Raw genomic sequence first — 14,426 nt, forward strand, 5'->3', positions numbered from 1 at the left:
GTAATCTTGATAACCAAATACTTCGTTTAATGGTTAGCGCTTTTCTGTATAATTGAGTATTAAAAAAAGTGCAGAAAAGGTTTGCAGCAACATAGTTGGCAATTTTCGGTGTTCTAATTTTAATGTTTGAGTAGTTTAACCCAAAATGCCATTTAATCGTTTTAATGTACAATAGTACAGGGCAACTGGAAAGCAGTTTGAAGAAAATTTAAAAATAATTAACGTCACGGCATGCCTAACTAGGATCTGTCCTGGTGTTTAAACCGTTGTTTTGTTATGTATGGCAATTTCCGACAACAAATAAAGTTTTCTGCATTTGGCATTAATTAATGATCTACAGGGGATTGTGAATGCAAATTTGGCTATGGGTCAGTTTTGACCCGAAAATGGCAAAGATTAACACATGCGTCATGCGTTTGCTGAATTCTTTCGATTTCTGATTGACGCTTTCCGCTGATTTTGTTTTGATAGGTTCTAGCTTTGTGCGTTTTAATGGCAATTGTACCAGGAAGAAATCAAGCAAAACAAGGTTGCTGTGGCCTCGTCTGACGCGAGTATTTCAAGTTCGATTGCCCTTGATTCCCAGGGTATCGAAAAACTCCGGTTTTGATTTGTTTCTTGATTCTTCCTGTTATCGCCGCAGGCCGCTTCGACCGTCTGAGAAAGTCACGTTCTGCAAAAAATGAGCAGTGTTTTGCGGTGGGCGAAATGTTGCTTTGCAAAACAGCTCTGCATTATATTTTCAGCTTGGAGTCGAAAGTAAATGTCTTTAGCTGTTTGAAACGAAAAAAAAAAATGAAATCACACAGTACAACATCTTCCAACACAATTATAGCATTCCTGTAAACAATATTATTTTGCTGCCTTAGTTATTACCGCCACTCTAGTTAAAATTAAACAGACACGCATATGAAAAATGATTTAATGTAGGCCTATTCTTCACTTCACTTTTTTTTAATTTTTATGAACATTTTCTTTAACAATAGCAAAAACAACAAATACACAGCTTCTAAAACAAAAACAAAAAGTACAACAGAAGTAAACAATACAACAAAAGTAATATCTCAAACAACACCAACACATAGCTTGCGCCAGTATTTTTGCGCGGCCTACAAACTTCTTTTGGTCACAGGTCCTTTAGCTGGGGTACGTTGACTTAAAGTGGTGCAAACAAGTCGGTTGGAAATTACTCAAGTCCTTATGCAAAAGAATAAACTAAGTATAGAATCAATTCTATTTGAATAAGATACTGAAGATGCTTTATAGCGAAATATATTTATCTTTTTATTACATACAAACAAACTGATTTTCGGTTTGCTAAGTTCTATACTTAGTTTATTCTTTATAATTGATGTGCAACCAGAATCGTTTGTTTTCACCATTCGGATTCAGGCAGATTTTGTTATTCGAAAGAATACTTTGATTATGTCCTTATGCAAAGTCATTAAAAAAACTTAAAGTCATGTATTTTGCAAAAATATTACTAGTCAAAACAGCTCGACTAGTAATTGTAATTTATTAACCATAACGTTTTTTATTATTGTTATTATGCCGTTATTAAGGTATATATTTCTAGTAAAATTTAATTTAAGTTTTTTGACAAATTGTTTTACGAATAGAAACTAAGATAAATAAGCCATTTTTATTAAAATATTTAATAAAAACTTTTAATTTGTATGTTCAACATTAGAAACTACAGTTTCTTTGGATGTAAGATGTGTAGAATCAATGTGTGCCTACTTCTGAATCGCGTCGTACGACACGATAGTTTTAAAAGCCATGCATTAAGTATGCCCGATAATATCGAATCCGAGTCAAAACCCGATACCGAGTGTTAGTATCGACACTGGTCCGATACTGGGGTCGTATCGGTGCCGATCCTGTACCAAATTAATATAAAAATTCGGCCATGATTTGTCATCAACGCAGTAATTCTATCTTGAAAGATAAATTCACCAAGGAATCGTCAAATGCATCGTCATTTAGTCGCAGCAGTTGTTGCTTGCGTAGTGTACCACTTGCCTAGAACAGTTGGTTTAGAGGATTTTTATAGCGTATTCTTGACTTAGGTTATGTTATGTGTTTGGATACTGATGATGCTTTATAGCGAAATACATTTATCTTTTTATAATATACAAACTGTACTTAGTTTAATCCTTATTCATCAAGGAAGGGTAGATTATTAACTGTAGGTAAATATAATTGTTTACGCTACAGCTAACTCGGGTCAGATGTGTGGAAACTTTACTTTGGGACTTTTGATCCCATCTATTTTATATGTTATGGTGGTGAAGTGATTTGGCATCGAATCGAATCGCGATATTGTTCAAAATATCGAGTATCGCGCTATCTGCACTGGCATGCATACGATAGGTAGACGTGGGGTTTTTTGCACAGATGTTCATTTTGGAGTTTTATTTTTGATTTTTGCCCGAACCCAACTTGATTTCGGTGTACTTCCCCCCGTATCACCCCCTAAACCCCTAAATTTTGAATTAAGCAAAATGGACTGTGATTGGTTTCAAACGAACAAGAATGAAAAATTATTTCTAAAAATATATTTTTTTTAATTTTATGACGTATAATTTTAAAGTTATTGCTATTTAACGTTTTGATGACGTCATCGTTAAAAGTCTATAATAAAATTGGTTTAACCCTTGGAAAATTATGTAAAAAGGTATTTTCGTAATCAAACAAAAACGAAAGTTAAATCGTAAACCATGTCTTATTTTCCTAAACTAATTTGATATTGGAATCGGCGCGTATGTTGCGCCATTTCTCATTCCTGCTTTCACGGCCTGTCACTGACTGGATGCCGCACTCCAGTTAAACGTTATTATTTATTATCCAGTATGGCCGTGTGGCGCGAACGCCAACACTAAGCGCAAACTGTTGCTCAGCGGCTAGCGCGTACGCTAGCTCGCTCGCTAATAAAAACGAATACAGTGCACCACACACCACGCTCCAAACGAGACTGCGGGGGTTCTCTAGTTTCAGCCATTGCTGTAACTAAGGAATTGCCCTTGAGCACCACAACAAAGGCGAAAAACAACTAGAGCAAAAGTAAAAAGGCAACAAAACAAACCAAGTGAGGTGAAGTGAAAAGTTAACTGAAAGCGAACGATAATATTTGGTGTTACACCTATTCCATTCTAGGCTAGAGTAGTGCTTCACAGCCGTTGTGTCGCGAAACCAGGTCAGGTGTGCCGCGACGTTCCCGGAGATGTGTTACTCGTGTTTGTAAAGGTAATTTGTATTAATCAGTGAAATTTACGCAAAAAATGTATATCTCATTAAGGCAGGTATTCTTTACTTTATGGAATCCAGGTGTAATTTTATGACTTTCCCATAGTATTTTAAAGTTTTAAAAACCTATGTCACCTTCTATCACCCCAATTTAAATTAATATTAAAATAGTTTTTTAACTAACTCAACTACCAGGAAAAACAAATGCTTTCAAACTTTACACCAAAGTGAAAAGGGAGATTAACCATACGTTTAAAACCCATAAAAATATCACTGTAAACATAATATTGGCATTATGTGATGGCAAAATTAGTCTTGACACCTTTTTAGCAAAATAAATTAGGCAAAAAGTACAAGCATTAAGGTCAGGTTTCATTTATCGCTTGCTAATAAAAGCCTTCTGTTCTCTAATCAGCTGTTGCAAAGGGATACATTTACAGGACTTGGCCGGTTTCGGAAATATTAGGAAGACTGGAAAACCGCAAAATCAGAATACAAAGAAATGTAATACAAAAAACTTTTGGCATGTAGCGGCACTCTATGTTTATCGACGCACACAGTATTACTGCACCGAACCGGACATATTGCCTTTTTCCTTTGGTTCTCTTCCTGTGCATTGCATTGTGTAATTCTGCACGGAACACGAACTCGATGCAACACAGTAAGCGTCTCGCTTCAGGGGTCTATTTTTTTCATTTGCTGATGTTGTCCATTGTCTATCGTCGTATATTTGGTAGGTGTGCCGCCGAATTGTTTTGTCCCTGTTGTTCACCGTTAAAAGCAGTGGTTCTTAACCAGGGTTCGATGGAACCTCGGGGTTCGACGGAGCTGCTTCAAGGATTCGACGAGAACGTCCTCTGAAACATTTTCACGCGGTCTAAGCTTTATTAACGTTTGTTTTTCAAAATGGGTCACGGCTCCTTCCAAACTAAGTTTTTTAAAATCTATATAAATACAATTTCTTTGCGCTCCGCTCAAACTTTGTACTCTTACCACTACGTTTTTGTCCATTGTAGGAAAAATCTAAGTAGCCCATAAGCGCTATGCCTTCTATCGCACGCTGCGGTTTGTGACCCATAAACACTATAAAGTGCAACTTAGATTAAGTTAAACTACAGATGTCTTTATTTCAAGGTAAATTCGAATGTCTTTAATGTGACTAAGGCGTCATGTATACTTTTTGAAAATAAACCCAATTTTCTTCATCTGACAATAACCGGTTTAATCTGCATTTTTCGCTTGATAACAACAGGTAGTTTCAAGACTAAGTGTTTTATGACGTCATGTTCAATGCAACTTTGTGACGTCATCTTTCATGTTCCCTCCAAACGCAAATTTTGTGTCAAAATTTGGGGTTCAATGAAAGCTTGCAGAATAACATAGGGGTTTGACATGTTAGCAAAGGTTAAGAACACTGATTTAAAGCCTTATTTTCCCTAACTAAACTTTACAAAAAGAACAGACAAGAAATAAAGTAATTTTTTTGGAAATTTAAAACCAAACGACCGTTCCCATGAAGCTCAGGAATTTCGTTTTCATGATCCCTGAGCTAAATCAAAACGCTTCTCTTTTCAGGCCTTCAAATTCACCGGCTGAGTCACGCGCGATTGAATTACAGTGATGTAACAACGGAGCTTTGTTATTTTAAGTTTGGAACCGTTGGGAACGCGCCGGAAAAGAAGTTCCTGATTTTTGTCGACTCATAGCATCCTGTTGAGCGCTCTAGTTGGTGTAATAACATTGCTTTACTGGGTTACTGGGTGACGTTCAGCCGGCCTTAGCAGCGTGCGTATTAAGGGATTAAACAAAGTGATTTAACAGCGGGAAATGAGTTTTATTTTCAAACAAAGGTCAATATGTAGCAAAAATGTTATTTTTTCAGGCTGCAGTGTTTCTCACTACATTGCCCGCGACCGGAATTGTGTGGCCTTTTGATTTGTTTGGGTCGCCAATTACAGTAGGTTATTTGGTTGGATTGATTTGGATAAGTTCCTAGCAAGATTTATCTTAAATTTAAGAAAATTGCGGAAAAAATACAAAAGCTATACAGGTGGTGCAGTAATGAGGTCACAAAAACACCAACATTTCGAGCGTTAATTGGATTCCAAGCCAGCGATGAAGGGTAATTTGTTTAGTCAAAGAACGCTTTGTTAAGCTTGTTCAGACAATAATTGGTCATTTTAATATTCTGCTTGTATGCGACAGCTACTATAATGACGTAACACATATTCGACGCGATCGACCAGGTGAAATGTGGCGATCGGCGTGCTCCCACTGGTTTATATAATTGGATTAGTTTGGATTGGCTCTGAGCAAGATTTATCCTAAATTTAATAAAGTTGCGGAACCAATACAAAAGCTATAGTATTAGGTTAAATGAAATCAATGATGTTGCAGAAATATTCGTGAGAAATTCGAGGTATGTCTCGGCGACTATCTGTATTTAAAAAAATATAATTTGAATCTGTGCTTTAGCAATTGAGTGTAAATAAGCCTCATGGTGACCTCATAACACGGTTTATTATAATAAGACCACATTTTTTAAACGTAATTTTTCTTGATGTTGTTTTCTTCCTACCAAATCCTGTTTTAGTAAATTGCATACCGCGGCAACCCAGATAGCTCCCTGCAACCCTTTGGGGTCGCAACTTGTTGCAATGCAATCTCTGCAACTGCCCTTGTAGCAAATATAACAAGGGGTTAGGTGTACGATGCATTTACTTCGGTACACATTTGATGAGTGGTGTGACGTCGTGACTATTTCATCAAGGCCATTACGGAAAATCATCTGTAAAAATGACTGGTGATTCGAAACAAAAACTGTACGGAAACATATAAATACCGCAACTCAACTTTAAATTTTTGGTTTATTCTAGAACACCGTGATGGGATGCGACTACTGTAATATTGTTTTTCCAATAGGCTGTGAACCACCGGCATAACCGAAATTTATCCACCGCATAATGGCGCCATGCCTTGTATAGCATGTTGCGCCGAGATGTTCATAAACTCTACTAAGTAGAATTTCTGTTTTAGACTGGAAATGCCGTTATTTAAAGCAGTATGCTTTGCATTTCGTTAATCACAAATTTGTACATGTTTGCTGTTGTTATTACCCGCATTACTTGCAGAAGAAACCACCAGGTACTTTGCAATGCATTTGACTGGATTTATATCATTTAGGTTACTTTTTATTGTAAAATAATATTAAAAAATAAAAATAAGGGCATAAGAGCTAAGTTTCACGTGATTCGTATTTCTCGTTACAGGTGTGGAAATTTTTCACACCGACTTTTTTTGTCGCTTTTTCAAGAAGTCTTTAACCACCCGCAGGGGCAGTCTTTAAACGCGAGTTGAAACTTCGATTTTACCCTAATATCTTTGCCTTCGGCCTGCAGTCTTTGCCTTCGGCTTGTAGTCTATGAAGTATTCGCCCTCAGTTAAGCGAAGTCAAGGTTTTATTGGCCAACGACCGAGAACAATCCCTTACTTAACGAAATGACCTAAAAACGGCGACCTGAATTTGTTTTACAGCATTTTCAAGTCTTAAACCACCCACAGGGCGTCTTCAAACACCAGTTTAAACTTGTATTTCGGCCAACAGTCTTTGCACAGCGATGGGCATTATCCCTCAGTTAAGCGAAGTCTAGGTTTTATTGGCCAAATACAAAGAACAAGCCCTTATTTAACGAAATGACCTAAAAACGGCGACCTGAATTTGTTTTACAGCATTTTCAAGTCTTAAACCACCCGCAGGGCGTCTTCAAACGCCAGTTTAAACTTGTATTTCGGCCAACAGTCTTTGCACAGCGATGGGTATTCTTCCCAGCTAGGTGAAGTCTAGGTTTTATTGGCCAAAGACAGAGAACAAGCCTTTTACTATCTTAAAGTATTTGCAAATCCCTGTCAGTTGTTTGCAAACGTTATTTGTTTCAGCTATATAGATTCTAGATTGGGCGGCAAACGGTTGCTACAGCTTGTGGTTTCGCTGGTTGGTACTTATTTGCATATTGTTCGAATCAATCTCAAGATTGCATGGTTGTAGATGCAAAACACTTTTGGAACGTTCGTAAAGTAAAAACGCCATCAATCGTGTTGTTCATATTGTCTTCAGATTTGACATTAACTACAAACGTGTTGTTCAGATTATCATAAGATTTGAGATTAACTATAAATGTGGTGTTAAGATTGTGTTCAGATTTAAGATTAAGTGTAAACTTTTTTTCAGAAATAGGCTTATTCTGAGTAAGAAACTATACTTTTCGCAGTGGCATCCATGATTCATCTTGGAACGGAAACGGTAGACGTGTATTTTTTCCCTGTCTCGTCCCACCTACGCCTTAACGAATGTGCAACTTTTGACTAATTGGATCCCGCCCACAAAGCTAAAATCAACTTGTTTTTGTCCGGTTTGGCTGCGGCTGTGTTTACGCCTCGAGAGAAATTTGGGGGAACGCGAGAAAAATTTCGGGGTACGCGAGGCCGAGCATGTTCATTTTACTGGAGCTGTATTTTTTGCAAGAGTGGTTTTGGAAAATCGTCGTTGCTAAAGTTTGGGCGAGAAAAAAAATCCTGTTTTAGTAAATTGCACACCGCGGCAACCCAGATAGCTCCCTGCAACACTTTGGGGTCGCGAATTGTTGCAATGCAATCTCTGCAACGGCCCTTGTAGCAAATATAACAAGCGGTTAGGTGTACGATGCATTTACTTCGGTACACATTTGATGAGTGGTGTGACATCGTGACCATTTCGTCAAGGCCATTACGGAAAACCATCTGTAAAAATGACTGGTGATTCGAAACAAAAACTGTACGAAAACATATAAATACCACAACCAAACTGTAAATTTTTTGGTATATTGTAGAACAACGTGATAGGATGCGACTACTGTAATATTGTTTTTCCAATAGGCTGTGAACCAGCTGCATAACCGAAATTTATCCACCGCATAATGGCGCCATGCCTTGTATAGCATGTTGCGCCGAGATGTTCATAAACTCTACTAAGTAGAATTTCTGTTTTAGACTGGAAATGCCGTTATTTAAAGCAGTATGCTTTGCATTTCGTTAATCACAAATTTGTACATGTTTGCTGTTGTTATTACCCGCATTACTTGCAGAAGAAACCACCAGGTACTTTGCAATGCATTTGACTGGATTTATATCATTTAGGTTACTTTTTATTGTAAAATAATATTAAAAAAAAAAAATAAGGGCATAAGAGCTAAGTTTCACGTGATTCGTATTTCTCGTTACAGGTGTGGAAATTTTTCACAACGACTGTTTTTGTCGCTTTTTCAAGAAGTCTTAAACCACCCGCAGGGGCAGTCTTCAAACGCGAGTTGAAACTTGGATTTCGGCCAACAGTCTTTGCACAGCGATGGGTATTATTCCTCAGTTAAGCGAAGTCTAGGTTTTATTGGCCAAATACAAAGAACAAGCCCTTATTTAACGAAATGACCTAAAAACGGCGACCTGAATTTGTGTTACAGCATTTTCAAGTCTTAAACCACCCGCAGGGCGTCTTCAAACGCCAGTTTAAACTTGTATTTCGGCCAACAGTCTTTGCACAGCGATGGGTATTCTTCCCAGTTAAGTGAAGTCTAGGTTTTATTGGCCAAAGACAGAGAACAAGCCCTTTACTGTCTTAAAGTGTTTGCAAATCCCTGTCAGTTGTTTGCAAACGTTATTTGTTTCAGCTATATAGATTCTAGATTGGGCGGCAAACGGTTGCTACAGTTTGCGGTTTCGCTGGTTGGTACTTATTTGCATATGGTTCGAATCAATCTCAAGATTGCATGGTTGTAGATGCAAAACACTTTTGAAACGTTCGTAAAGTAAAAACGCCATCAATCGTGTTGTTCATATTGTCTTCAGATTTGACATGAACTACAACCGTGTTGTTCAGATTATCATAAGATTTGAGATTAACTATAAACGTGGTGTTAAGATTATGTTCAGATTTAAGATTAAGTGTAAACTTTTTTTCAGAAATAGGCTTGATCTGAGTAAGAAAATATGCTTTTGGCAGTGGCATCCATGATTCATCTTGGAACGGAAACGGTAGACGTGTATTTTTTCCCTGTCCCGTCCCACCTGCGCTTTAACGAATGTGCAACTTTTGACTAATTGGATCCCGCCCACAAAGCTAAAATCAACTTGTTTTTGTCCAGTTTGGCTGCGGCTGTGTTTACGCCTCGAGAGAAATTTGGGGGAACGCGAGAAAAATTTCGGGGTACGCGAGGCCGAGCATGTTCATTTTACTGGAGCTGTATTTTTTGCAAGAGTGGTTTAGGAAAATCGTCGTTGCTAAAGTTTGGGCGAAAAAAAAAATCCTGTTTTAGTAAATTGCACACCGCGGCAACCCAGATAGCTCCCTGCAACACTTTGGGGTCGCAACTTGTTGCAATGCAATCTCTGCAACGGCCCTTGTAGCAAATATAACAAGCGGTTAGGTGTACGATGCATTTACTTCACCACACATTTGATGAGTGGTGTGACATCGTGACCATTTCATCGAGGCCATTACGGAAAACCATCTGTAAAAATAACTGGTGATTCGAAACAAAAACTGTACGAAAACATATAAATACCACAACCAAACTGTAAATTTTTTGGTATATTGTAGAACAACGTGATAGGATGCGACTACTGTAATATTGTTTTTCCAATAGGCTGTGAACCAGCTGCATAACCGAAATTTATCCACCGCATAATGGCGCCATGCCTTCTATAGCATGTTGCGCCGAGATGTTCATAAACTCTACTGAGTAGAATTTCTGTTTTAGACTGGAAATGCCGTTATTTAAAGCAGTATGCTTTGTATCTCGTTTTAAATAAATGTTTTGATAACTCGAACCAAGTAAACGCGTTTTTTCGCGCTTAGCGCATTTTGACTGATATTAGCCACAAGTTTGCGCGCGAGTTCGCTCGAAAACTGTTTCAAGTTTCAAGGTCAATTGGTTTATGACCTCAGGATATGACGTAACTTTTTGACATCAATCCTGAAAAATTATATGGCCCTCCAAACAAAATCCTAGTTCTGTTCCTGGTTTTATATACCTTCGACGAATTCTTGGCCGTTAACGGAATGACCTAAAAACGTCGACCTGAATTTGTTTTACACCATTTTCAAGAAGTCTTAAACCACCCGCAGAAGTAGTCTTCAAACAGCAGTTTAAACTTGGATTTCACCCTAAAATCTTTGCTTTCGGCCTGCAGTCTTTGCCTTCGGCTTGTAGTGTATGAAGTATTCCCCCTCAGTTAAGTAAGTCTAGGTTTTATTGGCCAACGACCGAGAACAAGCCCTTACTTAACGAAATGACCTAAAAACGGCGACCTGAATTTGTTTTACAGCATTTTCAAGTCTTCAACCACCCGCAGAAGTAGTCTTCAAACGCCAGTTTAAACTTGTATTTCGGCCTGCAGTCTTTGAACAGCGATGGGTATTCTTCCCAGTTAAGTGAAGTCTAGGTTTTATTGGCCAAAGACAGAGAACAAGCCCTTTACTGTCTTAAAGTGTTTGCAAATCCCTGTCAGTTGTTTGCGAACGTTATTTGTTTCAGCTATATAGCCTCTAGATTGGGCGGCAAACGGTTGCTACAGTTTGTGGTGTCACTGGTTGGTACTTATTTGCGTATTGTTCGAATCAATCTCAAGATTGCATGGTTCTAGATGCAAAACACTTTTGAAACGTTCGTAAAGTATATAACGCCATCAATCGTGTTGTTCAGATGGCCTTCAAATTTGAGATTAACTATAAAGGTGGTGTTCAGATTGTACAGTGTTCAGATTTGAGACCGAGTGTAAACGTTTCTCAGAAATACGCTTGTTTCAGGCAAGAAAATATTAATTTTGGGGTGGCATCCATGATTCATCTTGGAACGGAAACTGTAGACGTGTATTTTTTCCCTGTCCCGTTCCACCTGCGCCTTAACGAATGCGCAACTCTTGATCAACTGGACCCCTCCCCCAAAGCCATAAACTACACTTGTTTTTTTGCGGTTTCGCTGCAGCTGTGTTTACGCCTCCAGAGAAATTTCGGGGAACTCGAAAAATGTTTCGGGGTACGCGAGGCCGAGCATGTTCATTTTACTGGGGCTGTATTTTCCGCAAGAGTGGTTTTGAAAAATCGTCGTTGGTAAAGTGTATGTGACGGACGAGAAAAAAGTTTCCGAAGTGCTGCGTCAGCACAATAGTCGTGCAAATCTAGTAATTCATGTCAGACACTATTAGAGATATTAATATATATATATATATATATATTGCGCCGGCAATGACATTGTCAGTATATCGGTATAAAAGGTTCGTATGAAGATACACTGACGATGCCTTATATATAGATATATATATATTTTAACTTGACAATGAATTACAAAATCAAATGGTCGAGTAGATCGACATCATCTTGATTACGACGTTTCTGTAAGAACTTGTATCATCTTCAGTTAATGTTAAGATGATGTCGATATCCTTGTACTTTTTGGCCTTGAAATTCATTTCATCAAACTACATTACACATCCATGTATAGTGTACCAAAATATATCTTTTAACATCTATAAATAGTGTGACCTGGATTACTAGCTTTGCTAGAGTATTCTGCTGTTACTGATCAGGAATTAAGACGGACATTAATTTTGCAAAGGGTCAAGGTGTTTCCAGTATCACATATTCAACATAAGTCAAGCGTTTAATATAAAACCACAAGTTCAGCGTTTAAGATAAAACCACCGTTGTTCTGTACATGCTTATCACTTGGTGCTTGTCACGTGCATTAGCAGATCTGCCGTTCTAAGGACGTGAGCCACGGTTTGTAACTGTAGAAATAAAGCTTTGCAATACTCAGAACTTTCTATTAATTGCTTGTGTCTGCAAGGACAAAACCAAACGTACAATTTTCGCACTGTAGAAAGAAAAATTCGGTATAGAAACGGTGCAGAGTATCGCAAAGCTTGATTTCTACAAAAGTTTAAAAAACAACAAAAAAAAAGTTTAATGTCTGGCGTATATAGAATCTTCGTGTTGAAGCTGGTGCCGACTGCACCATGCACAATAAAAACAAGAGTTTATATAGCAACTAAATGGACCCAAAGGCTAGAAGCTAAATGCATTCTTTACGTGAAAGGTGCGCACTACCGCGCCTAATTAGTGATTGTGCCTATGCGATGCGTCGCGTCATTATGCGCGCGCAAAAAACGAAAAATGGAGCAATGACGAAAGGGAAAAAACTTACAGTAACTTATGCGCTAATTGGCTGAATATTTATTGTGGCTAAATTTATCGTTTTCAGATTGATCAATATTATGCTTCCAGCCCTAAGAACAAGTGTTTTATGTTCGTAATTTATATGTTTAGGGTTATACGCCATACGTATAGACAAATCGAAACGGTTTGCAGCTTTAAAAAGGATATTGTTCATTAATTCCGAAACCAAATGAACGACTGACTTTTCAAGCGAAGCGGCGTGTAAAAAGGAACGGCGTCTGTTAATATACCTGGTCCATGGGCGCCCGCACGGAGGGGCAAGGGGGGGGGGCACTTGTCCCCCGCTGGAATTTCAAAATGCGATTATTAGTATTGTTTGTAAGTGTAATATGTATCACTTATGAAGGTATTATTTGTAAGTAAAATATGTATCACTTAAAAATATTATACATTATCCATCACCTCCAGTGGCGTATCCAGGGGGGCGGGAGTTATTACCCCCTCTTTTTGTAAGTGATATTATCGTTTTTTGTTCGTTTTTGTCCTGGTTTAACAAACTGCTAGAAGCGGCGTGCCGCTAATATCCGATGTTGGTGTAACATCGACATTTGTTTAACTGAAGCAGATTCTTAAAAGGAGGTATAATGGTGACTGTCGTGCGCGTTTCAAAGTCTCCACTTTTACGTAATGATAGTTAACGCAAAATTATTCTTTTTAAGCATATTTTGAAACCACGTGCTAAGTGTGCAATGGACACAACTTTTTTCCCCTCAACCGCAGCTTGTAATTTAGCTAACTTGGCACACAGCTTGGCGCAAATGTTGCGCTAATCGTGGCATAATAATCCGGTAAACACGATCTCCGTTGAGTATTGCGCGTGGTGAAAGGCGTGCTTGTAATTTAGCGCTAGTTCCGTTCATGGTATGTGGCAAACAGTACACCTGCTAAACTCAAAGTCAATTTTTGTCGGGCAAAGTTGCTTTACAGTGAGATAATATTTGGGAAGTGCGTTTTTGTAGTGCTATAGCGGCCATTACAACGCCATTAACAGTTATCAGATAAGCTTGCGCTAAAACTTTCGAGTTTTATTTCAATATCAGTGTACTGAATTGTCGCTAAAGTTTCCATTAGATGCCATCTCGAAATTAAACATTTGTAAAATAATAGTTCGATTCCCTAATGGAAAAAGCATCACTGTGACATTTAGTTACCGCCTAAAAAGCACGACGATTGTGACACAGTTGCCAAAAGAAAAGTAACACAGTGTGAAGTATTGCAACCCCCAAAACACAATTTTGTGTTTAATTGTTCTAAACTAACAAATAAATGCTTACAAATCAAACTCAGCTACTTGACTTGTTGATACAGATTAGTTGACTTAATACTTGACCTGTGTTCCGCCTCATATTAGGTTGTTTGCCTTACGGCATTTGGTTGGCACAGAATTTACAACAGTGGACAAACTTTATTCAAAAAATAAACAGCGCGGCGCGTACAGCTTTTCCAAGCTCACACTTGGCAAATACAGCAAGTGCTCAGGGGCCATGCCCCCCTAAAAAAAATTGTAATTATTTTACTCTTAATAATTCGTTTTTTAGCATAATGAGCAGTACGACAACAGTCGATCACAGGCATGCCGCGCCTTTAATAGTGATGCACTGTTACGTCACAAAGAATGTAGTTTATATTACGTTTGCTATACATTAATGTACTTTTACTACTTTCAGACAGTTTTTGCTCATTGACTGTTTTTCAATATTGCGTTAACACTCAGTCAGTTGCTGCTCGAAACGGTTTGCTAGCATTGTTATTTGTGTTCGTTACGGCAGTTAATAGAATGGCATAAGATAAAAAATGTTCAAACTTTTTGACCCGACCCAAAATTTTTGGCTGGTTGCGCCACTACTGTATGAGTGTATGTATACGCACCCAACTGAATTTGAACATGATTTATGGCTCATTCTGAACATGACGC

Source organism: Ascidiella aspersa, chromosome 8 (genome assembly GCF_963924565.1).
Source record: "Ascidiella aspersa chromosome 8, kaAscAspe10.2, whole genome shotgun sequence".
Lineage (NCBI taxonomy): Eukaryota > Metazoa > Chordata > Ascidiacea > Phlebobranchia > Ascidiidae > Ascidiella > Ascidiella aspersa.